The sequence below is a fragment of the Pleurodeles waltl genome, chromosome 12 (assembly GCF_031143425.1).
Source record: "Pleurodeles waltl isolate 20211129_DDA chromosome 12, aPleWal1.hap1.20221129, whole genome shotgun sequence".
Lineage (NCBI taxonomy): Eukaryota > Metazoa > Chordata > Amphibia > Caudata > Salamandridae > Pleurodeles > Pleurodeles waltl.
Window position 1 is genome coordinate 238,225,899 of NC_090451.1, and position 24,994 is coordinate 238,250,892.

Consider the following 24,994-nt stretch of genomic DNA (forward strand, 5'->3'; position numbering starts at 1 on the left):
GCCAGGCCAGCCTCCTACATTGGTTGTGCAGCGGTGGGATAAGTACTTGTAACTACTTACCACTTTGTCATTGTGTACTTTTCATAAGAGAATAATATACAAAACAAGTTCAGTGTATGTACACCTAACCGAAAAGTTTTGCTTTTCTCCTCTTAAACTTTTTACTAAGCTCTGAAAAGTACTCTAAAACTTCTAAAAGTTTCTAAAAAGTTAGAAAAACTTTTTTTTCTCTGTTCTTTAAAAAATTCTGAAACGTTTTCTTCCTTCTCGATGTCTCTAAACCTTCTTCTATCATGTCTGATGTAGAGTCTGCTCTTAAAATGGTCAATACTACCTATGACAATTTGAATTACAAGAGCCTAAGGAGTCTCTGCTTAGATAGAGGTTTAGTGATAGGAAAGAACCCTACAAAATAGTTTCTATATAACATGCTTATTGTGAATGATGAGTCCCTAGGAGGCACTTCAAATGAGAGGATAATAGAAGGCTCCCATTCTGACTCAGGGGATCTCCTTGAGGTAGGTGGGGAGGGTTCTGTTCCAAATCTGCCCCCTAGCAGGCCACCAAGTAATGCTGGTAGTAATGGAGGTTCCCATCATAGTAGGGGTATCTTTATTCCTGGAGGCCAGCTTATTAGGGTTCAGTCAGTTAGAGACAGATCTTCCTCTGTTGTTTCCAATTTATGGGTCGGTGCTGCTTGTTCAGCCACTTGACAGTGCCTCTTCTGTTTCTCTCCTGTCTGCAGAGACAACTCCCCACGTACCCAATACCTTCTGATAGTCTTGGTGGACTCATCTTGTCTGGTTTTAGGAACTGTCCCACCTTGTTCTTCTCTTCCTTATTTATCCGGTTCTTAGCGTCAACCTCCCATTTGATCTCAATTTCATCCTCCTCTTTCATTATCTTTGATTAGTAGTCCAGGCTCCCAGTTCTGAGATAAATCGAGTGTCCCAGACATACACTATAGTGCTGTGAGACTACAGACAAATTGTGGGTACCTCACATCCTGACACTAAGTGTGAGACTGTCATCCACACCATCTGCCCTGCAACATTACATTTTTTTTTGGTTGAAAGTCCGTGGGCAGTTGGGATGAGCCAGATATTTTTGTTCAATTTGTTTAAACTAGCATAAGGTTAATTACCTTAATGTTTCCCAAACTGTTTGCTAGAGGTTTTAAAATGTTTAGAAACATAATCAAAATGGTGTTGTTACTTTATCTTTATGAAAGATTGGGTACATTTGGGTAGGGGTGATGGCCTTGGCATAGTGCTGAAGGGCATTAATTTACTACTGTACAAGGAGGTAATGTGACAACTGAGTGTAGCATACCAGTAAGCAATCACAAAAAGACCATAGTGAATAAATAGTGCTATGGTAAAAAAAAGAGTAAATAAATGCACTGATAAAGTAATGGGGTATGGCCTCTCTTGGTGTGTCTATAAAACTGACTTTTGTTCTTGAATTTTTGTCCTGAATTTTGACCCTTCGTCCTGAATTTTTGTCCTGAATTTTGACCCTTTGAATTTTTTACAGCCTTGTCCAGAATTTTCCTCAAAGCCAGGTGGTCACACTATACAGAAGCAAGAACAAGCATTTGCAGTGCAACGGGTCTCGCGTTTGTTCATGTTAGAGCTAATAGTGTTGTAAACTCCTAACCGGACTTTTCTTGCGACATAAACCATGTATGTAACTGGAAAAAGTGCAATTAACTGTGTAACAGGTTCGATATTATGCAAAGCGCTCGACTTCTGCCAAGCGAGATCGCATTGTGAAAATAGAGAAAAAGTAGTGCACTAACTGAATGGAAAACAGCGAGCCTTGTATGTTTTCTGTACTTGGTCGATGCGCTCGAGGAGGGCTAACCACCGGAAAAGGCATGACATATGTGTGCCTTCCACTAATGAAATCAAGCAGATTCTAACAGGCAAGCCCACGAACCAATGAAAGACACTGACGTCACGTAGATGGGGCTCCGAGCCTTTATTAATTCCTAAAGCGTCTCACTAGCGAAACGCATGCGCAAGGACATGCGACGCAGGCTCAACCCTAAAAAGAAGCATTGACAGCGCCAGTAGTTCTGGCTTAAATTTTAAGTCCTGTCTCATTAAAAAAGGTTGGCCAAACTGAAAAACGAAATATAAATCACTTGCTTGCTGTATACAATGCATCTGTGAGATAAAAAACACGAACACGGGTTAATTCAGTGTGCTGAGTTTTGAGATGTAAATTGCCCACTCGAAATGCCACTCTGTGGAAAGTTAAAAAGGCACCAGACACACAACAGAATGAGGTGAAAGTGTTTCAGTGCTCTATACTTAGCCCAAGCACACGGTGTAGTTTATCTAATTAGCAACAATGAAATCTCTCCAAGAGGAGCAACTTAAGAGGATGCATTTTGTTTATTGAAGGCTGTCGCCGGAGTCTAATTTTATAGCAGTCATTCTCGGGCTTTTCTTGAAAGATCAATTTCTGTTCCGGGGTCCTGAATCAAGAACCGTTGTCCTTCCTCCATTTCTTTAGAATGCCTGGCTAGACAGTGACGCGGGTGTCGCGCGACGGCCCAGCTGACTGGAAGTGAATGACGTAGTGTCGCGCGCCGGGCTCTGCTGCTGTGTGCAGGCGGGGTTGTGGTCTGAGCGATGCGGAGCCGGGCGCACTCGGAGCGGCCGCGGAGGACTCCTGCGGACGGCCTTGTGAATAGCCGCGGACCGGGGATAGGACTGCTGAGCACCGGGAGGGGCGCAGACGGGGCTGCTGTGCGGCAGAAGGGAGAGATGTGCTCCGGACATGTGAAGTAAACCTTTGCCCCATGGGCACTGACAGTTACTGTTGAGGGAGGCAATAAGGTTCATGTCTTGTGACAGTTATCATCTTCTTGAAAGGAGGGACAGATCGTATCTATCCTGAGAGAAAGGGCGTGAAAGGTATGTTCCTTGTTAAAAGGGACTTGCAACGAGGGCTAACGAGCTGTTTGCATTTGTAGAAGGTAACGAGATCTTCACCCCGCCGGGAGACGGACAGCAATTTTTCGTGGGTACCTACGGTTAAAACACCCGGCTATTTGCCTAGTAAGTGAGTAAAAAATACTGTATCAAAATTGAAAAAAATACGTGTCGCATATAATAATGTCTTCTCCATATACTCGGAGACCTAATTGTAAAAACAGTGGCAGAGTTTGGTGTGCTTACATTTGCCTAGTGTGTAGTGAAAGATTTTTCCCTGACTGGGAGTGGAACTTATCTGCACTGGATTGAGGAAGGCGGGGAGTTGGACGAGGTACAGGAGGGGTATGTTTGATCTGGTATTGGTGTGGATATCGAGGTTTGACCTTGATAGGGTTACAAGATCGGTCTGAGTCGGATGAAAGCCGTCTGCTCGGGTGAAGAGCACTTCTCTTGAGTGGAAGTGTGCAGTATACTTCTGAAGAGGATGTGCTGGGGACTTACGGATCTTTTCAGGGTGGTGGTATAAATATCTGACTTGAGGTGCAGGCTTGCTTATGATTTAATTCAGGCTTCTCCAACGAGTAGCTCGTCAGCTAAATATAGATCTCCAGCTACCTGTAAGTAGCTCTCTTGTGTGCAGTCCAGCATATTAAAGTACATACATTTCCTTGGTTCAATAAATATATACCGTAACTGAAAAGTGTGTATTGGAGACAGAAACCTGTGTATTTTCAGAACCGATAAGCTGATGTTTGGAGAAAAATGGGTGCGATTTTAAAATATAATTTAAGATGACATTTGAGTGCTAAATCATGAGGCGCTGCATAGGCTTATTAGTAACATTACCTTGGTACTAGGGCCATCGTAGTTATGGTTATGTTTAAACATATATTTTAAACATATAGCTGCAAGGGCAAAGCATTTTTACGTTATTGCTGGCAACCATGCCTGATATACTGAGGTGAACTGTGCTCTTAATACTGCTTATGGTAACCACTAATGTAATCTGGTGTGATGTGGTAAGTATTACAACCATGACAATAGTACGTACGAACGATTTTTATTGAAAATAAATAGCTAGTACTACAGGAAAGGTTAAATACACCGTATGATCTCTGGATTGGGTCCTTCTTTCCTGTAAATGAGTTTCAAAGGGGGTATGCTGAGTAAGAGCAAGGGTGATACTTTCTGTGCGGATAGGATAGTTCTACTACTGAGAGACATTCATGCAATGGGTGGATAGGACTCCTATGGGATAACCTAAATGCTAAACGTAGTTGAGAAAGATGCCATTGGTAAGGAGGAACTGCAGATCTTCGGTTGGGTAGATGAGAGGATTGTGCAGTACGTGGATTTTAGTGGGTTTGCCTTTTTCATATGAATTAGGTGCGACACAAGTGCGAGCGTTCCCTCCAGCGCCGTGTTCCATTGTGTTTAACGGACAAGGAATGTTCCGGTGGGCGCAACTGGACATTCCATCAGAGGGACCCGCTCAGTCTATGCCTTGATACTTAGTAACCTTTCATTACTTGGCCTAGCTGTGTTGGATTTTACCTCAGTTTAACACTGGCAAGAAGTTGATAAAGGTCCCTAGAGTGTGGTGAGGAGCCTGGTGGGCGCACTGTGCATGTGTGTGTTTTTAGCAGAGCGTCCTTTTGAGAATTACTTAATGACGTTTGACAGGTAAGGGTTTTTATCTAGAAGGAGATTTGTATTATTATATGGCTGTTTGGACAAGTAGGGGTAGAAAGTGTTTTATCATCTGCCTGAGATCACCACTGCAGTATTGTACTGTGGAAGAAGTTGGTGGAAGCTGTGAATAGCGTAGGGAAAATGTTTTCAGAAGTAACTTGTGTGGTTTTGGAAAGACACAGCTTTTTTTTTGTTTTTACTTAACTCGTTAGCTGCTCCCCCCGCCCCCCCCGCCCAACCGACCCCCGTTGAGCCCCTTTTTTTTTTTTTTACTATTTGGGGCAATTTGTGCTTACACCTCCATAGCGTTTTGTTCACATAAGGTATCCATGGCAAATTTATGTCATTTTTTTCCAACATCTTGGGGATTTTAAACCTCCCCAGGATTTGTGGATTCCTCTGGACGGGACAGAGAAAATCGCTAAAAGATAGCTAAATTTAGAGTTCTTTGGGAAAAATAGGGGAAAAGTGCTATGGATAAAAGTGTCTGGCTTTTTTAATAAAAATGGCCTCAGCAAACTGTTTGCTGTTCTAAAGTCACCACCTTCCCAGCTTCCAGGAACATGCAGAACTGAATCAAAAGAAACTATTTTTAACCACAGTTTTGGCATTTTTCTGAGAGGTAGCCTGTTTTTTCCTATTTTTTTGTGCTTTCAAACAACTACCAGTTTGTGGTGGAAACAGTGTGAACCCCATGGGCGACCCAGGCAATCTGTATGTTTCTGAAAAGTGGGCAACATTCTGAATTCAGCAAGTGGTCATGTGTAGATTCCTCAAGTGTTTCTCAAATGAACAAAGTGTTGAAATATTGAAAACAAGTAGAAAAAAAACAGCCATTTGTGACAATGTTTTAATTTGTAACTTTTTGTCACAATGGCTGACTTACAAAAGCAAAGTAGCATTATGTTCGCTCAGACCCCTTTTGGTTGTAGGTTCTCCAAAAACCCGAGGTACCCCGAGCTAACAACTAACCTGCATCGTACAGTGGTTTTTCATTGTGTTCTGAGTATAGAGCAATTCACATGGTGAAATATCTGTAGTGAAAAATAGGTATCAAAATAACCTATGTATTTCTGAAAAGTGCACAAGATATGTAATTTAGGGGCCATGGTTATTTGTACATCTCTGAATTTGTGGGTTCCCATAGGAGCATATGATTTAGAGGGTAGTTTTCAAAATATCTTCTTTCTTACACACTGGCTTATATTTGTCAGGCACAAATGCAGAAAAATCCAGTTGGTTATAACAAATATCCTACTATCCTATGCTTCCAGATGTCTCCTGATAAAAGTAGTACCTCACTTGGGTGGGTAGGCCTATTGCCTGCAACAGGAAACAGCCCAAAATGCAGCATGGGCACATCACATTTCTCCACTCAAAACTGACACTTTTTTTTTTTTTGCAAAGTGGGTAGCTGTGGATTTTGGGCCCTAGCTTAGCTGGTACCTATGGAAACCTAGCAAACATGCACATTTAAAAAAACTGGACACATAGGGGAATCCAGGATGGGATGAGGTTTTTTACCCACAATACCCTGCAAACTTTACTTGAAATCATGCATTTTCCTTCCATTTCTGTGATGGAAACATCAGGGACCCGCAGGAATCCAAAAAATTCCTACAACCCCGCATTACTCCAATTGTACAAATAAAAACGCTACCCCACTACTGTTGCTGGGTCTAGTGCCCATGATTGGAATGGATCAAGCCAAGGTCAATGGGAGCCCTTGCATGGGGACTTCCATTGACCTCAGTTTGATCTGTTCTTTTCGCTGGCAATTGGCCCAACCACACAAGTGGTGCAGTGTTTTTATTGGCACAAGTGTGGCAGTGCTGAGTGGTAGGAATTTTGTGGGTTTCTGCATATTCTACAAGTTTCCATCACATACATTTAAGGGAAATGCGTGATTTTAGGTGAAGTTTGAGGTTTGCAGGGCAATGTGGGTAAGAAAACATCACGCAATTCACTCAAGGCACGCCACACTGGAATCCCCTGGTTGGCTAATTTTCAAAAATATCTCTGGTTGGTAGGCTTCCATGGGTGGCTGCCGAGCATGCCTCCACATCCAGCAATTACCCTTTTGCTGATCTCTCTATGTAGCACTTTTGGGCCTTTTGTGTCAGGGTCTGCAGGGATGTGGAATTCCTATCGCCCAACGCCCGGGACATCTTGTTTGGGGTCAAGGGCAACAAGTTTTTATGTTTACTTTGTCCTTGGGACAAGTAGGCCCACCCCCCTGCAGCACAAACCCTTTGGCTGCCTGTTTACAGAGAGTTGAACTCTCTGCAGTTGAGGTAATGTGTTTCCAAAAGATAATGCTGTTCGAACTTGTATTTATGGTTCATTATTTGAAAGCCTTCATTATTAGGGTGCGTGCTGTAAATAAATGTTTTAAGGTCACACTTCACTACTGACGTTGTTCCAGTACAAAACAAAAAAACATGTACACACATGTTTGAAAAGTTTAGGCTAAGAGGCTAAGTATAATGCTCCCAGAATGCTCTCTGTTTATATGCAAATGAAGTGTCATTTAGTAAAATGTGTTGATGCATGCTAGTATTTCCCAAAAATATTTCTAATGGAAAATCAGTGTAACCATTTTCAACACGATTATGGGAAGCATGAAAATAAACAAACACTGACAAAGCCAACTGATCTGACATATTTTTATAAGTCTTTTAGTTTCATCAATGCGTGTCTTGTTTTGACATGGCTTTTGTAACACTTTATTGTTGTGGGAGCTACCAGGCCCTCAACATTGTAACAAACATTGGCAAAACCCCCCCAAAAAGTTTTTGAACTCTTAAAGCACACGTTGCCACCAGCGGCATAACAAAGGCCCCGCAGCCGCCCTCCAGGGGGCCCCGTCAGCACAGCACCTGCCCTGAGTGAGTCTGGAGAGGGGGCTCCGCCATGTTCTTTGCAAAGGGGCACCCTCCAGTTTCGTTACGTCACTGATTGCCACTGTAGTTCCTGACACTGAACAAAACTACTTTGTGTGGCAATATGCTCCTTGTGGAAGAGCAGAATGCGATCACTCACAGTAAAGCCAGCCGAAAGAGAGAGAAATAGAAGTTTAATAAAAACAAAATGTCTTTGTTAACACCAGACCTAATTAGGGACCAAGACCCACATGTAGGTAGCTTTTTGCATGTCGCAAACAGCGACTTTCGCTGTTTGCGACGTGCAAAAAGCACATAGCGATGCACAAACCCAGTTTTGCGATTCAGTAACCTGGTTACCGAATCACAAAACGGGTTTGCGACTCGCAATTAGTAAGGGGTGTTCCCTTCTTAATTGCAACTCGCAGTGCAATGTAGGATTGTTTTGTGACCGCGGGCGCAAACCAATCGCAGTTTGCACCCATTTCAAATGGGTGCTAACACTTTCGCAAAAGGGAAGGGATCCCCATGGGACCCCTTTCCCATTGTGAATGTCACTGTAAAAAAATTTTCAGAGCAAGCAGTGGTCCTGTGGACCACTGCCTGCTCTGAAAAAATGAAACGAAAACGTTTCAATTTTCGTTTTTGTTATGCATCTCGTTTTCCTTTAAGGAAAACGGGCTGCATTACAAAAAAAACTGCTTTATTGAAAAGCAGTCACAGACATGGTGGTCTGCTGTCTCCAGCAGGCCACCATTCGTGAGGGGGTCGCAAATTGCGACCCACCTCATGATTATTCATGATGTGGGCATTTGCGAAGCCCTTGCGAATCACAGATGGTGTCAAGGACACCATCCTACATTCGGATTTGCGACTCGCAATTTGCAGGTCACAAATCTGAACCTACCTACTTGTGGCCCCAAATTCTTAAAGAAAGTCAAAAAAGTGCACCCATGGTATATGTCGTACCCCTATAAAATATTTGTGAACTGTATTTTAGCGTGGGTAAATACGATGTGTAGATTTGCTCATGTGAAAATCTATTGAGCATTTGCAAGTTCATTTTCCCTCCAGCCACTTTCTTCCCAACCCTGGAAGAAGTTCTAATTCTGCCATTGTCAGGAGTAAATGTCCAACCTTTCTTATTATGGGAAAATATTAGAGAGAAGCTGGTAAAAATCTTTAAAACATGCAGGTTAGTAGGTTTGCAGACTCAAAGGCATTCCAGCCCTAGAACTATTGCTTACTGCTTCCTCCAGCCCCAGTATGCAGATCTGCAGAAAGGTGGCAAAATAAGGAAATTGCTACAGTAGGGATTGAAACTCCAAGTATTCAAGCCCTACTATGGTAGTAGCCCTGGCATAATCAGAGAGGCTATTAATTGCTGCCATAATTTGTCGCCACACTACATGGCACCAAAGGGACAAGTAGATCTTTTTACAGGACAAGTAGATTTGAGAAGCAACCTGTCCCCTGGACAAGTAGATATTTTAATAAATTCCACACCCCTGGTCTGTTAGCCCACCCACACATAGCCGAACTGCATCGTCCACAGGAAGCAGTCAATGGGTATGCCAGTTATTCGACTAATTGCCCGTGCTATATCCTACCAGTAGGTTTGTTTCAGCAGACATTCCCACGCCAGGTAGAAGAAGCCAGCTGGGTCAGTGGAACATTGGGTGTAGTGGGACCCATGGTATGGAGGACCCCTGGGGTACAGTAAATTAGTTTTATAAATTTGACATGCAAAACTTGCATCTGTTCATAGAAATAAGCTTAGCTTTGTGTACAATAAAAGATCCAACAAACACCTTCCTCCGGACCCTTCCCAAGGTCTTGCTCCCACTTTTGCTGCGCCTCACTATTTGTTTGAGGAACATCTTCAGTATACGTCTTATACGGTCTAGATATCCATGTAGCATTTAGTTGTGTTACAGCAGGGAACTCGTGATGCTCTTCAGGAAAAGTGGGCCAGATTCTGAGGATGCATGTTGGACTCTGTAATACATAGATATGTCAAGGGCTGCAGTTTGTCTATCACTCCACAACTGTTCCAAAGAAAGGAATTTGCTCTTGCTAAATAAAAATGCCCGTATTGTGATATTCCCACACCTGATGAACCTTTTTGAAGCCCCCCTTTTTAAGAGTACAGGAAAAGGTGAGTTGTTGGCAGTGTTTAGGTCCAGCATGTAGAGTCAGTACAGCTTTCCTATCTGTTGACCAGCTTGTTCATCATACCATTTGTATCAGTTCAAGAGGGTTAGTGTTTTTTACCTGCTATTATTGTGTTTAGCACTTCCATGGTGATCTAATCTTTTTTTTTCTATGTATACATGTAGATCACGGGTACTATGATCAAACCAATAGTTTGCATAGTAGGATTATGCTGCATGATGATAGTCTTCAAACACGGCCACATTGAAATCCCCTGTGTCATAAGCCAGGGTGGGTATGGTCCATCTAAGCCTAGGGTTTTTTCCAGCTCATATCAGTTTGGTCAGTTGCGAGCCAATGTCTGTGAAGAACCTTTTTCTGAGAGGCATTAGAATATTGTTAAATAAAGATGAAAAATTTGAGGAGAAAAATAACTCTTTCACTCCATTCCCCCCCCCCCCCCCCCCCCCCCCCGCCCCAAAAAGAAAACAAACCTTCAACTGGTACTACTGTCCTTTGGTCCACCTGCTCTCTAAACTCAAACATGGCCAGTCTGTAATTGTCCTGTATCTGTGCATGCCTGTCTTGAGACCTGCATCCCCAGGTACCTCATTGGCTCATCTTACCACCCCAGTAGGGATTCTCTTTCTGTGTTAGCAGCAGCTGTAAGTGGTAGCATTTCCGAATTCTCTCACTTTGAGACTCCGTACAGTCAACCAAATTGAATTACTTTATAAAGGAGGGCTATGAGATTGGTCTCTTCGTCTTTTGTAAAGTGTACAATATTGCCTGTGTTAATAGACAACAAGCATTTCTTATAGGGAATACTATACATTGGAGTGGTTCACTTGTAACAAGGTAGCAACTGGCTCCATTGCCAAGGTGAAACGGAGTGGTGAGGGATGCTGCCCTGTTGGGTTCATCTTTGAATGTGCAGAGGTTCTGAGGTATATGCATTGACACATACACATGCAAGGGAATGTGTATAGTAGCTGAACAAGATCAAAGGATACTATGGAATATTTGGGGCATACCATTACACTTCAGGGCATCAAACTAGAAAATAATTTGCTATGTGCCATAATAGATGCTGCAAACCAAGCTCAAAAAGTCAAGGTGTTCTTAAGGCTTTGTGAATATTCTGCACGATTTGTTCCTGGATTTGCAGTAGTGGCTGAACCATTAAAGGAATTACTAATGAAAAATGTGTCTTTTGTGTGGGTGAGAACAAGAGCAGCCCATTTGACAGAGTGAAACAGATGATTGTGCACCATCTCTCAAACCATTTGATTCCTGTTTGAGCTGCATTTGTGGCATTTGATGCAAGCAATGTAGGTATTGGTGCTTTGTTCATGAAGTTGTGTGAAAGGAATGGAACAAACAGTGGGGTTTGCTTTCCGTTTTTGAAGAAAGCGAAACTCTATTACAGTACAATTGAAAAGGAAGCCTTGGCAAGTTGCTTTTGAATGTTTCAAAACATTTTTGTGGGGCACAAGGTTCAAGGTGGTTATGGATCACAAACCTTTGACGTTTCTTGCGGGAGAGTGAGACTTGGGCAATACAATTCCAGGGTCTATTTTGTTTTTGTCTCGCCTTCGTGGGCTCAACTTCCACATGTGTTGAGTTTCTGGCTGCAAGAATGCCAGAGCAGATTTTTTTGTCATGTTTTCGTGTCTCATCGAAGGTGGATGTTGGAGTTGATGATAGGTTAAATCACTGATAGTCAAAGTACGGCCCGGGGGTCGGGTGCAGCCCTCCTGACCTTTACATGCTGCCCCTGGTCAATAGCAGCAATGGGCTGCTATTTACCCAACTCAGCACCAGCATACAAAGATGTTACATAGGCAATCATTTATTTAAAGGTTAACAAAGTAAAAGAAAGGAACACCTTCATTTTAAAAACATCTTGCAGCAAAAATCACTTAAAAATGGGTCCTTTTGTTTACAAGCAGAACCGTTTCACCTTAGTACATCGGATTATATATGTGCATTCAGAAGTATTCCCCCCCCCCCTCCCCACACACACAATGAGACCAGTGAACTAAGACGAAAGCAAGTTGTTACGTACACTCTTTGGGTGGCCTGGGCTCTTATTATACATGAACACCATTATAGTTTATTAAACCAAACACAGGACAACGTTTTGTATGGTGCACATCCTGAAGTCATGTATTTTAAGGCAAGGCCCTCTTACATGTGAAAATGAAGAAAAAGGAGGACTATAGAAATAAAACAATTGACTAGAATCACACAATTTGGTTAAGTGGGGAAGCTGGGATTAATCCTAGGTTTTCTTGTTGCATATTGTGCAGTTCAGCCACTAAATGTTTATGCTTTGCTTCCCCTACACCCTCCTTACCGACAACCCCCCTCTTCCTCCCAAGCCGCCCCCCAAGCCCCCATTGCTGGCATTAATGCGTCCCTCGCTCACATCGCAGACCAAAGATTTTGGCCCCTGGGAAAATGTTTGTGAGTACCCATGGGTTAAATGAATCATTGTTTGGCTTGATGGATGAGTTCAAACAAAATGGTAGGATTGTAAGTATGTTTGAAATAATTTAAAGCTTGAGGTGAGGATGATGTTTGGTTACAGGTGAAAGATTTCATTTGTAAGGGTTGGTCTAAAGGGAGTAAGAATCCATAAGCACTAATTGGTTGGTGCAAGGTGAGATAAGAGCTAATCATTGAAAAGGATCTATCATTGAGAGGTGATACAATTGTGCCTCAGTCAGAGGTTAGGGAGCGTTAGGTATTGCTGGCTCACTTTGGGTGCGTTTGTGAGACAGCAAAGATGTTGAGGTTATAGTATTGGTGGCCTGACATTGATGCTTTTGTTGATGTTATTGTGAGGTTAGGTTCTCCATGTCAGGATGCTGATCAGTATTTTGTCCCACCTTTGTCACTAGTAGGTTTCCTGTGTTTACTGTGGGAGAAGGCGACAGTTAATTACATTTCGGTTTTCCTTGATAGGGCAAAGTCTGTGCTTGGTCTCATGGACTACCATTCTAAGTGTCTTCTTTAATAGGGTTCTTGCGCATGCTTATTTTAGGTCTGTGATTGACTTTTTATGTGGTTTTATTTTTAGCAGTGAGGGTTTTTCCCCAGTGGATCATAAAGGATAATATAGTACAGTTTGTCTCATCTGAGTGTACCATATATTTGGAAGCTTTGAAAGTTTCACACATTGTTTTTCTTTATAGCCCTCACTCTTAACAGTTTGGTTGAGAGGGTTGATAGGATGTTTAAAGAATATGTGCAACTAGCAATGCAGTCCAAATTGGATATTAAAGAGACTGTTCTTGAGTAGATTTGGCGTTATCATCTTACTCCTCAATCTGGGGTTTCTCCGTTCAGGTTGCTGAGGAATAGGGAACAATGTTCAGTAATGAAGCTAGCATGGTTTACGACAAATTGGCTTATGAGGAGGTAAATGTGCTTGGTCAAAGAGCAGCATCTAAACAAGAGATGTGTAAGGTGGATTTTGATTTTAAGGGATGCCCCAAACAGTAATTTGTTGAACTGGGCGATGTGGTAAAGATCCAACATGTTAGGAAGGTACAGAAAGAATGGTCAAAATTGTTTTTAAGTACAAAAGTAGTTAGAGAGCCTAAGTTTTTGGTGCAGGTGAAGGATGGTCCGAGGTGGTTTAAGAGAAACGTGGTTTTATACGAAAAAAGGGGCAAGCAGGATGGTAGAAAGATTGAGGTTGGGAGTTCACCTGGATGCTGTGTCACATCTGAGAGTGTTGTTTAGGGTAACAGAGTTTATTTATTTGATATTCTGATTCAGATAGCTACAGTGAAGAAGTGTAAGACACGGTTGATGGAATGTGAAACACTGAGAGGGCAGTCGAGTTCTCTGGTGACGGTGGTGACATTTTAGTTGTTGTTTTGCCATGAGTTGCAAAGCTCTGATGGTCAAGGTTGATCCTGGCAGTGCTCGTGATGGTGTAGGCACTGAGGTCAAACAGACATAAACGTGCCCCAAGGAAGCTCTGTGATTTTTATTTGTTACTGCTGTTTTAGTTTTTGTTCATTTTATAATTTTCATGGTGGAAGGGAAAGGTTGGGGTTGTATGTGGACTTTGGTGCCTCTGTCCTAGTAATAATGTGGGACACAAGCCCAGTTGTTCCCCCGAGTGTTGTATCCCACTGTGTCTAACTGAGAAAGGATGTTTCAGCTGGTGCAGCTGGATAGTTTGACGGCGGTGCTTCGTCAGAGGTACCCATTCAGGCTCTGTGCTTTGATAATTTGATACGTAATAAACTTTCAATACCTGGCCCACTTGTTTTGGATCTTCCCTCAATAAAACAGGGTGATATATAATAGGAGTGTAGATAATCAATTTTCTTTTTCTTTTTTAACCCTTTCGGTGCCAGGCCTTTTTTTGGCTATTTGGGGCAGGGCGCGCTTAGGCCCTAATAACTTTTTATGCACATAAGCTACCCACGCCAAATTTGCATCCTTTTTTTCCAACATCCCAGAGATTCTAGAGGTACCCAGACTTTGTGGGTTCCCCTGAAGGAGACCAAGAAATTAACCAAAATACAGTGACATTTTAGTATTTTTTTTTTTAAATGGGAAAAAGCGCTGCAGAAGAAGGCTTGTGGTTTTCCCCCTGAAATCAACACAAAAGGATGATGGACGGAGTGCTGACAATGCAAACACTCACCCCCAGTCAAGTCACAGATCTGGGTTTAATCCATCGTTCTTTTGCTCACCATGCCACCCCAGTTTGGACCCAGCCATATGCAAATCAGTCTTGACCCTGTTCCTCATGGGAACAGTCCAGCCCGAACTGCCAGGCCAGGTCCTCCCTGGACCGGAAACAAGCATCCTTGGACCGGTTTCGGGGTTTCACCCCTCATCAGCCAGGCTAGCTTGATTCCAGTGGCACAGTGAGCAAGGGACCCACGTCTGGGCATACCCTTCCCACTTAGGGCAACTTTAACAACACAAAAGGATGATGGACGGAGTGCTGACAATGCAAACACTCACCCCCAGTCACAGATCTGGGTTTAATCCATCGTTCTTTTGCTCACCATGCCACCCCAGTTTGGACCCAGCCGTATGCAAATCAGTCTTGACCATGTTCCTCATGGGAACAGTCCAGCCCGAACTGCCAGGCCAGGTCCTCCCTGGACCGGAAACAAGCATCCTGGGACTGGTTTCGGGGTTTCACCCCTCATCAGCCAGGCTAGCTTGGCATCGACAAAGGGTTTGCAGTGCTCTACAATCACCAGCTTTCAGGAACAGGCAGACTTATATCAGAAAACCCAATTTTTCAACACAATTTTGGCATTTTACTGGGTCATACCCCATTTTAAAAATTTTGTGTGTGCTTTTAGCCTTGTTCCAGTCAGAGACAGAAATAGGTGTGAAATCAATACTGGATCCCAGAAACCTAAACATTTCTGAAAAGTAGACAAAATTCTGAATTCACCAATGGGTAATTTGTGTAGATCCTACAAGGGTTTCCGACAGAAAATAACAGCTGAAGTAAAACAATATTGAAATTGAGGTAAAAAAAATAGCCATTTTTCTCTACGTTTTACTCTGTAACTTTTTCCTGCAATGTCAGATTTTTGAAAGCAATATACCATTATGTCTGCTGGACTCTTCTGGATGCGGGGATATATAGGGCTTAGAAGTTAAACAAGAACCCTAGGTACCCAGAGCCAATAAATGAGTTGCACCTTGTTGTGGGTTTTCATTCTATACCGGGTATACAGCAATTCATTTGCTGAAAGAAAAAGAGTGAAAAATAGCTATCAAGAAAACCTTGTATTTCCAAAATGGGCACAAGATAAGGTGTTGAGGAGCAGTGGTTGTTTGCACATCTCGGAATTCTGGGGTGCCCATACTAGCATGTAAATTACAGGGCATTTCTCAAATAGATGTCTTTTTTACGCACTGTTTTACAATTGGAAGGAAAAAATGTAGAGAAAGACAAGGGGCAATAACACTTGTTTTGCTCTTCTATGTTCCCCCTAGTCTCCCGATAAAAGTGGTACCTCACTTGTGTGGGTAGGCCTAGTACTTGCAACAGGAAATGCCCCAAAACACTATCTGGACACATCAAAATTATCAAATAGAAAACTACCTGTTTTTGCGGGGGCGTACCTGCGTTTTTGGTCCTAGGCTCAGCATCCATCTAGGGGAACCTACCAAACCCAGACACTTCTGAAAACTAGACACCCGAGGGAGTCCAGGGAGGTGTGACTTGCGTGGATCCCCCAATGTTTTCTTATCCATAATCTTCAGCAAACCTCAAATTTAGCTACAAAAAATAATATTTTTCCCACATTTCTGTGTGGGATGACCGCACCGGGACAAATTTCCTACCACCCAACGTTCCCCTCAGTCTCTCGGTAAAAATCATACCTCACTTGTGTAGGTTGGCCAAGTGTTTGTGACAGGGAATAGCCAAAAACACGTCGAAATTGAGGGGGAACCAAAATGGGTCCAAAAGGGCAGTTTGAAAAATAACATATTTAGGCTGACAAGCAGCAGAAATTTATCGGTATAGATGAGACAACGCTGGGTGGCAGGAATTTTGTGGATTCCTGCAGATTCCGGAAGGTTCCATGACAAAAATGTGGGAAAAATATGTGCTTTCCAACAAAGTTGCAGGTTTGCAGAGCATTGTGGGTAAGGAAATGGTGTGGAGTGCATGTGAAGCACACCACCCTGGAATCAACTAGATGTTTAGTTTTCAGATGTGTCTAGGTCTTGTGGATTTTTCTACATGGCAGCGTCCCAAAGTTAAAAAAAAAAAGTGCAGCCCTCACCATTCCAAGTGGGACGATTTTGAGAGTTACCAAGCTCTCATGGTCCAAATGTAAAACCAAAACCCAAAATAATCAAAGGTCCTCTTGCTTGCCATGGGATAAAATGTTTTAGTGTGCGGGAGATCTGAAAGACTGATAGCCCTTTCAGTTCGGATGGGGGCATAACCAGGCCCATACTGGTTGGTAACCACCACCCCACTATTTTCTTTTATTTTTGTATTCCCTGGCATCTAGTAGACTTTCTGTCTCCCAGGGGTGTGGATCTGGGGTAATTGCCCAATCTGCCCACTGGTGGGCAGAACAACTTTGGCCCCTTTTATTTGGGGTTGGGGTATGGCCATACCCACAACCTCTTATTTTGAAAAAATAAAATCTTCCCTGGTCTCTGGTGGGCTTTCTGCCCCCTTTGGGGGCAGATGGGCCTTCCAAAAATAGGCCAATCTGCCCCCAAGGGAGGCAGTTATGGCCAACAGTAATGTGCCGCCATGGGGAGTGACCCTTGCCCAAAGGGCTGCCCCCTCCCCAAACAAAACACACACACCAATCCATGGTTTCTAGAGGTTTCTGCCCCCTTTCGGGGCAGATTGGCCTAACAAAAATAGGCTGATCTGCCCCCAAAGGTGGCAGAAATAGCCTAAATACAATTTTACCCCAGGGGAGCGACCCTTGTCTAAGGGGTCGCTCCCCATACATAAAAACATAAACTAAATAAAAGTATATATATATATATCCCTGGTGTCTAGAGGTTTCTAGAAGCCTGTGTTGTCAACAGATCTTTTGCAAGAAGATTTAGGGTGGCTCCTGGAGATCTGGGATTTTTGTCAAAACACCCTACCCCGGAGAGTCTAGTAGTTCAGGCCTCATGTTCTACCCGGTCTGCACCAGGCTCCTTCCCTGTGATTCCTTCACACAGGGAGTCCAAGAGAATGGAGCAGTCAGCAAAGAAGACTTTTTTTCTTCCTGTAGTATGGCCCTCAAAGCGGCAAACGTTACCTGTGTGTTATGTAGTTATGTGCATGCCCTGATGGACACAGCTAAGGCTATGGTTCCAGACCTGCCGCAGGAGATGCAAGGACAATTTGGTGAACTCCTGTCAGATGCTCAGGCGGCAGCTAAACAGATTATCCAGTCTGGTCTGGATTCTACAGATTGGGTGGCCAGGGCAATGGGTACCTCCATCGCTACCAGGAGGCATGCGTGGTTGAGGTCCTCTGGCTTTTCTTTGGCTGTCTAGACTACTCTCTTGGACTTGCCTTTTGATAGGGAAAAGCTTTTTAGTGCTAAAGCTGACTCTGCCTTAGAGCGCTTTAAGGACAGTAGGGCCACAGCAAAGTCTTTGGGTCTGCAGGCTTCCACTACTACCCCTTTCAGGTCCTTTCCGAGGTTCAGGGGGTTTGGGCATGGGGCCGTTTACTGTGGGAGACCCCACTCCACAGTACAACAGCCTACTTGCCTCCCATATAGATCCCCTTAGAGGGCTAGGGAGGGTTTGGACCAGAGGGGCCACCCAGGAGCACCCTACATCATCGTCTGGAGGACAACAACAGGGGAATCAGCCCTAGTTTTCTGCCCATTTTCAGCCATACTTCTCCTGTAGGGGGAATATTACGTATTTTTCTCCGCGAGTGGGAGTTAATCACATCAGACTCCTGGGTTCTAAATATTGTGAGTAAAGGATATGCTCTTCCTATTTAGGAGTTCCCCCTTCCCATCCCTCCCTGTCTCTCGTTTTGTTCCGAAGACCATCTCCTGTTGTTGCAGCAGGATGTTCAAATCCTGTTATTAAAGGGTGCAGTGGAGTTGGGAATCAGGAAATATCTCGAATAACAACCCTGACCCCTTTCCTGCTCTGGAACCAAGAAGGCTGGTCGATTGAGACCAATCCTGGACCTGAGGATTTTGAATTGGTTCCTCAAACAGGAGAAATTCAAGATGTTGACTCTAGCGCAGGTACTTCTGGCGTTGAACAAAGAGGATTGGATGGTGTCTGTCGACTTGTAGGATGCTTACTTTCATAACCCTATTCACAAGTCGCACAGGGGGTATCGCCGGTTTGTGGTGGGGTTGCAACACTACCAGTGGTTCTTCTGTTTGGTCTTACTTCAGCACCTCGAGTCTTCACGAAGGTGATGGCGGTGGTTGCAGAAAGTCTCAGAAAGAAGGGAAAATGGGTATTCCCTTACCTGGACGATTGGTTGATCAAAGCCAAGTCTCCGGAGCTTGTGCTGCATCACTTGCAAATGACAACTCAGTTGTTGTTCAGTCTGGGTTTTTTAATAAACGTGCCCAAGTCTCACCTGGAGCCCTCGCAGCGCCTCCAGTTCATAGGGACAGTGCTGGATACAGCATTGAATCGGGCCTATCCTCCACCTCAGCGGATTCAGGACATCCAGACGTTGATTCCAATGTTTCAAAATGGAGCAGTTGTTCCAGTCCTCAAGGTCCTACGCCTGCTCGGTCTGTTCACTTCTTGCATTCTGTTGGTCACTCATGAACGTTGGTACGTGAGGGCTCTCCAATGGTGCCTCTGCAGGCAGTGGTTTCAAAACAAAGGGGATCTCAAGGAGCCGATATCGATCTCCAGAGATACTGCAGCGGATGGCAACCTCTCTCTAGGAAGTCAGTTTTCACTGCCCCCTCTTGTGGCCACGGTCATAACGGATGCTTCCACTCTAGGGTGGGGAGCTCATCTGGGGGACCTGGAGATCAAAGGTCATTGGTCTCCAGTGGAACAGACTTTTCATATCAATCTGTTAGAATTGCGAGCGATACGTCTGGCTCTCAAGGCCTTCCTCCCTTCTCTTCGCGGTTAGTCAGTTCAAGTCTTGACGGTCAACACTACTTCGATGTGGTACATCCACATGCAGGGAGAAGTATGGTCGTACCTTCTCTGCAGAGAGGCTCTGCGGCTCTGGTCCTGGGTTCAGGACCATCAGATTTGCTAGGTAGCGAATCATCTGGCCAGAGTGCTCAACGTATGTGCGGACTCTGTCGACATTTCTCAGCCAATCACGAGTGGCGTCTCCATCCGGATCTGGTCCGTCACATCTTTCAGATGTGGGGCTCTCCGCGGATACATCTGTTTGGCACTCAGGAGAACGCGCACTGCTCATCGTTCTGCAGCCTCCAGTATCCGGTGCAAGGAGCTTTGGGGGACGCGTTTCAGATGTCTTGGTGCAACAAGTTGCTTTACGCGTTTCCCCCCCATACCCTTGATTCCTTGGGTCCTGAGGAAGATTCACCAAGATCGGGCTCAGGTCATTTTAATAGCTCTGGATTGGCCGAGAAGGGTGTGGTACACAGACCTTCTCCAACTCTCACTGTGCCCTCCACTCCGTCTCCCTCTCAGGGCAGATCTCCTCTCGCAGTCAGATGGGCAGGTTCTACACCCCCACCTCCAGAGCCTGCACCTACATGCCTGGAGATTGAACAGGCAATCTGAGTGCTTTCTCTCTTCCACCGGAGGTAGTGGATGTTATTTTATCAGCCAGGCAACATTCCACTAAGACTGTTTATGCCAGCAGGTGGGCAAAATTAGTGTCTTGGTGTGGAGAGAAACAAATTGATCCCTTGAGGGGCTATCTGTCTGATGTTCTGTTGTTTGCCTTAGCTTTAGCACAGAAGGGTTGTGCAGTTGCTACTGTTAAAGGCTATGTGGCGGCATTGTCAGCCTTTCTTTGCCTTCCGGATCAACCCTCCTTGTTTAAATCACCTATTGTTATTAGGTCCTTAAAAGGTTTAACGAATACATTTCCTCCCACTCCCTTTCTTATGCCTCAGTGGGATTTGAATCTGGTTTTAACTTTTTTAATGGGTTCACCATTTGAACCCATTGCATTCTTGCCGTTAAGATTTTTAGCTCTTAAGACAGTTTTCCTGATGGCTATTACGTCGACTAAGCGTGTCAGTGAGCTTCAGGCCCTTAGTGTTAAACCTCCCTTTACTTTATTCTTTCCTGACAAAGTGGTGCTGAAAACCAGGGCGGCTTTCCTACCTAAAGTTATCATTACTTTCCATATGGGGCAGACCATTACCCTTCCATCTTTCTACCCCCCTCCTCATCCCTCAAAGGAGGAAGAGAGACTCCATCATTTGGACCCCAGAAGGGCTCTCAGTTTTTATATTGAGAGGACAAAGGACTTTCAGTTGGAAGACCAGCTATTTGTGGGATATGTAGGAAAGAGGAAGACCAGAGCGGTCCATAAAAGAACTATATCCAGGTGGGTCGGTCATTCTTTGTATTAAGGTCTGTTACTCGTTGGCAAAGAAGGTTCCCCCTGAGGTTATTAGAGCCCTTTCGACCAGGGCTAAGTCTGCCACTTTGGCCCTGGCTAGAGGGGTTTTGGTGGTGGATATTTGCAAGGCAGCAACTTGGGTGTCCCTCCACACCTTCGCAAAGCATTATTGCTTGGACCGGGAGGCTAGGAGGGACGGCCATTTTGCACGTTCTGTATTGCAGGATTTCTTGGTGTGACCAGTCAGGCACCCACCTCCGAGTGCGGTATTGCTTTGGGACTCTATTCAGAAGGTGAGGAATCCAGAGGTAGTTGTATCCATAAGAAGAACAAGTGACTTACCTTCGGCAATGCCTTTTCTGGTGCATACATTAGTTACCTATGAATTCCTCACAGTCCCACCCGCCTCCCCGTTGCCTGCCTGGTCATACCATAACCTTTGTTTCTGATGGATACAACTACCTGTGGATTCCTCACCTAATGAATACTCCCATGGCGCCAGCATTCGACGGAAATCTTCTTCCTAGTCTCTGCACGTTGACGAGGACGTCACTCTAGCCCACGCGACGCCGTCTGACGTCATACAGGCAATAAGAGGTCCTCGACGACGTGCCGACGTCAGTTCCCTTTTTTCCGTGCATTCGAAACGGTTATCTTCAAGGGAGCAACTGTTACTTTTGTGGTTACAGTGTATTTTTTGCTGCGTAGTCCTTCTCTGCAGTAATAATGTCGCAGAGAAAGTCGGGTTTCAAGCCTTGTCGAGAGTGTGGGGGCAAGATGTCAGTTACAGATCCTCACTCCGACTGCCTTTGGTGTTTGAGCTCCGACCACGACGTCTCAACTTGCGATTCATGCCAGCACATGAATCCGAAGGCCCTCAAGGAACGTGAGGCTAAGTTGTTTATGGCGAAGTCGAAGAAAGAAAAGCATCACAAGAAGTCTTCTTCGCCAAGGCATCGGCGTCATCGAGACTCCCGGCGCCGTAGAGATTCACAGCGCCATTCAAGCAAGGAGACTCGTTCCAGGTCGCCTTCGGATCGGCGCCGGAGGACTTGGGAGGTCAGTCCCACGGTCACGCCGCATCCGTCGACGCCGTTGCCCTCTCCGGCGTCACCGACTTCACCTGGGCAGGCGTCGGTGATTGAGGTGATGCAGCCTCTTGTGTTGTCTCCGGCGTCGCAGACGTCGAGGCCGGCGTCGGGGTCGCCTTCGATACAGGCACCCCAGTATCCGGCTTTTCCCACCCCTGGAGCCCATAGTACCGCATTCCTAAATGCGATGTATACCATCTTCCAACAGATGGCTCCAGGGGGTGCTCCGGCTGGTCCTTTGGCCTTTTCATTGGGTGATCCTACGCCTCTACGGCCGGCACCCTTTATGCCCTTTCTCCCTTTTTGGAACATGGGCTCGGCGCCGGTGGCCACTCCGGTGGCTTCAGAGGGATTGGCCCCGGAGATTTCCATCCCGTCGACGTCGGGATTTCGTCCTGTGACTCCGGTGGGTCCATCTGCTACAAGTTCTCTTCGTCGAAGTTGCCTGTGGCGCCGGACGCGGCGTCTGTTGCTTCTGGGGATCGGCGCCGATCTTCGACTTCGGCGGAGGCCATGTCGACTCCGCGTATCGAGCAGAGGCTACATTCGAGGAGACGGGCTCTTCGTCTATTGGAAGAGCAGGAGTACCAACGAGTCCTGGAGGAAGGAGAACTGGAGGACTCTGGTGATGGACTGCATGGTCTGGATACAGCCAGTGGGCTGGACACTTCCCCTGAGTGGGATCTTTCGTCTCCAGGGGAATATACGGAGGAGGCGGCTTCCTTTCACGCTGTAGTACGGAAGGCAGCTAACTTTCTGGACCTGCCTTTGCCGGTGGCAGAGGCAAAGCAGAATCTTCTAACGGAGGTGCTACATCCGGCCTCTGCTGCAGCGGAGCCTCTCTTGCCGTTTAATGAGGCTTTGCTTGATCCGGTGCTAGAGGCGTGGAAGAGGCCAGTATCTTCCTCAGCGGTTCATAGGGCTGTGGCCAGGAGGTATCGAGCTGCGCCATCTGACCCTGGCTTTCTTTCTAGACACCCTACACCGGAGAGCTTGGTGGTGCAAGCCTCCTGTTCATCAAAATCAGCTCCTGGATCTTTCCCGACGGTGCCTGGAGACAGGGACTCGAAAAAGCTGGATGCGCAGTCCAAGAATTTTTTTTCATCCTGCAGTCTGGCGTTGAAGGCCACCAACGCAACTTGCATTCTGGGGAGATACATCCATGCTCTTATGGATGACATTTCGTCATCATTTACAGAGCTTCCCCAGGGTCTTTTGGATGTTGTTTCGGACGCCCAGGCTGCCGCGACCCAGATTATTCAGTCTGGGCTGGACACGACCGACTCGGTGGCTAGGGCAATGGGCACGGCTGTGGTGGCAAGGAGACAGGCCTGGCTCCGTAATTCGGGGTTTTCTGCGGATGTGCAGTCAACCCTATTGGACCTCCCGTTTGATGGGGACAAACTGTTTGGGGCCAAGGCAGATTCGGCCTTGGAGCGATTTAAGGAGAGCAGGGCCACAGCCAAATCGTTAGGGCTCCAAGCTCCTTCTTCCTCTGCCTCTTCCAGATTTTTCAGGAGGTTTCGTGGATTTGGGCGTGGCTCTTCCTCCTCTTCCTTTCGGGGGAGATTCCAGCAACCTGCCTCTTCCCATCCCTATAGATCTTTTAGAGGGAGAGGTAGGGCCCGCACCAGAGGAGCCTCTCAGCAGCACTCTGCCTCTTCCTCGTCCTCTGGAGGGGTGCAGCAGGGAAAGCAGCCTTAGGCTTCCACCACTTCCCACTCACTCCTCTCCTGTAGGGGGAAGATTACGGCATTTTCTCCGCAAGTGGAAGACTATTACAACGGACACTTGGGTTCTCAGTATTGTGGGAAAAGGCTACACCCTTCCCTTTCGGGAGTTCCCGCCCCCCATCCCGCCTCGCCCATCTTATTGTTCAGAAGAACACCTCTTGTTGCTAGAACAGGAGGTACAAGTCCTCCTTTCAAAGGGCGCGGTGGAGTTGGTCCCAGAGCAGGAAAGGGGTCGAGGTTGTTACTCAAGGTATTTCCTGATTCCCAAGAAGGATGGTCGGTTGAGACCAATCCTGGATCTGAGGATCTTGAATTGGTTCCTCAAACAGGAAAAGTTCAAGATGCTGACCCTAGCTCAGGTGCTTTTGGCGTTGAACAAGGAAGATTGGATGGTGTCTGTCGACTTGCAGGATGCTTACTTTCATATCCCGATACTCAAGTCACACAGGAAGTATCTCCGGTTTGTGGTAGGATCGCAGCACTATCAGTTTGCGGTCCTTCCGTTTGGTCTTACTTCAGCACCTCGAGTCTTCACAAAGGTGATGTCGGTGGTTGCGGCAGAGCTCAGAAGGAAGGGGATAGCAGTATTCCCTTACTTGGACGACTGGTTGATCAAAGCCAAGTCTCTGGAGCTTGTGTTGCATCATCTGCAGTCAACGACTCAGTTGTTGTTCGACCTGGGCTTTTCGGTGAACGAGCCCAAATCTCACCTGGAACCCTCTCAGCGCCTCCTGTTCATAGGGGCAGTACTGGATACAACATTGAGTCGAGCCTTTCCTCCGCCTCAGCGGATTCAAGATATTCAGGAATTGGTTCCAATGTTTCGAAGTGGAGCGGTAGTTCCAGTCCTCAAGGTCCTTCGTCTGCTCGGTCTGTTTGCCTCCTGCATTCTGTTGGTCACGCATGCTCGCTGGCACATGAGGGCTCTTCAGTGGTGCCTCCGAAGGCAGTGGTCTCAACACAAAGGAGATCTAGAAGGTGCTGTCAAGATCTCCAGAGATGCTGCTGTGGACTTGAAGTGGTGGATTGCGAGCAACAATCTTTCACAAGGAAAGCAGTTCGCGCAGTCGCCACCAGTGGCCACGGTCATAACGGATGCTTCCACTCTAGGGTGGGGAGCTCATCTGGGGGATCTGGAGATCAAAGGCCTTTGGTCTCCAGAGGAACAGATGTTTCATATCAATCTGTTAGAGTTACGGGCTGTACGTCTGGCTCTCAAGGCCTTCCTCCCTTCCCTTCGTGGTCAGTCGGTACAGGTCCTGACGGACAATACTACCACGATGTGGTACATAAACAAACGGGGAGGAGTAGGGTCGTACCTTCTCTGCAGAGAAGCTCTTCGACTATGGTCCTGGGCAAAGGACCATCAGATTTGCTTGGTAGCAAATCATCTGGCCGGGGTCTTGAATGTACGTGCGGACGGTCTCAGTCGCCAATTCTCGGCAGACCACGAGTGGCGTCTCCATCC

At 45.7% G+C, this 24,994-nt stretch overlaps 1 protein-coding gene across 4 annotated transcripts in view; it reads left to right on the forward strand.

Annotated features, from left to right (window-relative positions):
• Positions 1–2,597: 2,597 nt before the first annotated feature.
• Positions 2,598–24,994, forward strand: part of ATXN1L (ataxin 1 like) — a 72,349-nt gene continuing 49,952 nt past the window's right edge. For 2 of the 4 annotated variants that reach the window (XM_069216915.1, XM_069216913.1), the window contains exon 1: positions 2,604–3,071. The gene's annotated coding sequence lies outside the window, so the exon portion shown is untranslated. Of the gene's footprint in view, positions 3,076–24,994 lie in introns of all 4 variants that reach the window. The other 2 variants (XM_069216914.1, XM_069216916.1) reach the window with 2 other exon arrangements.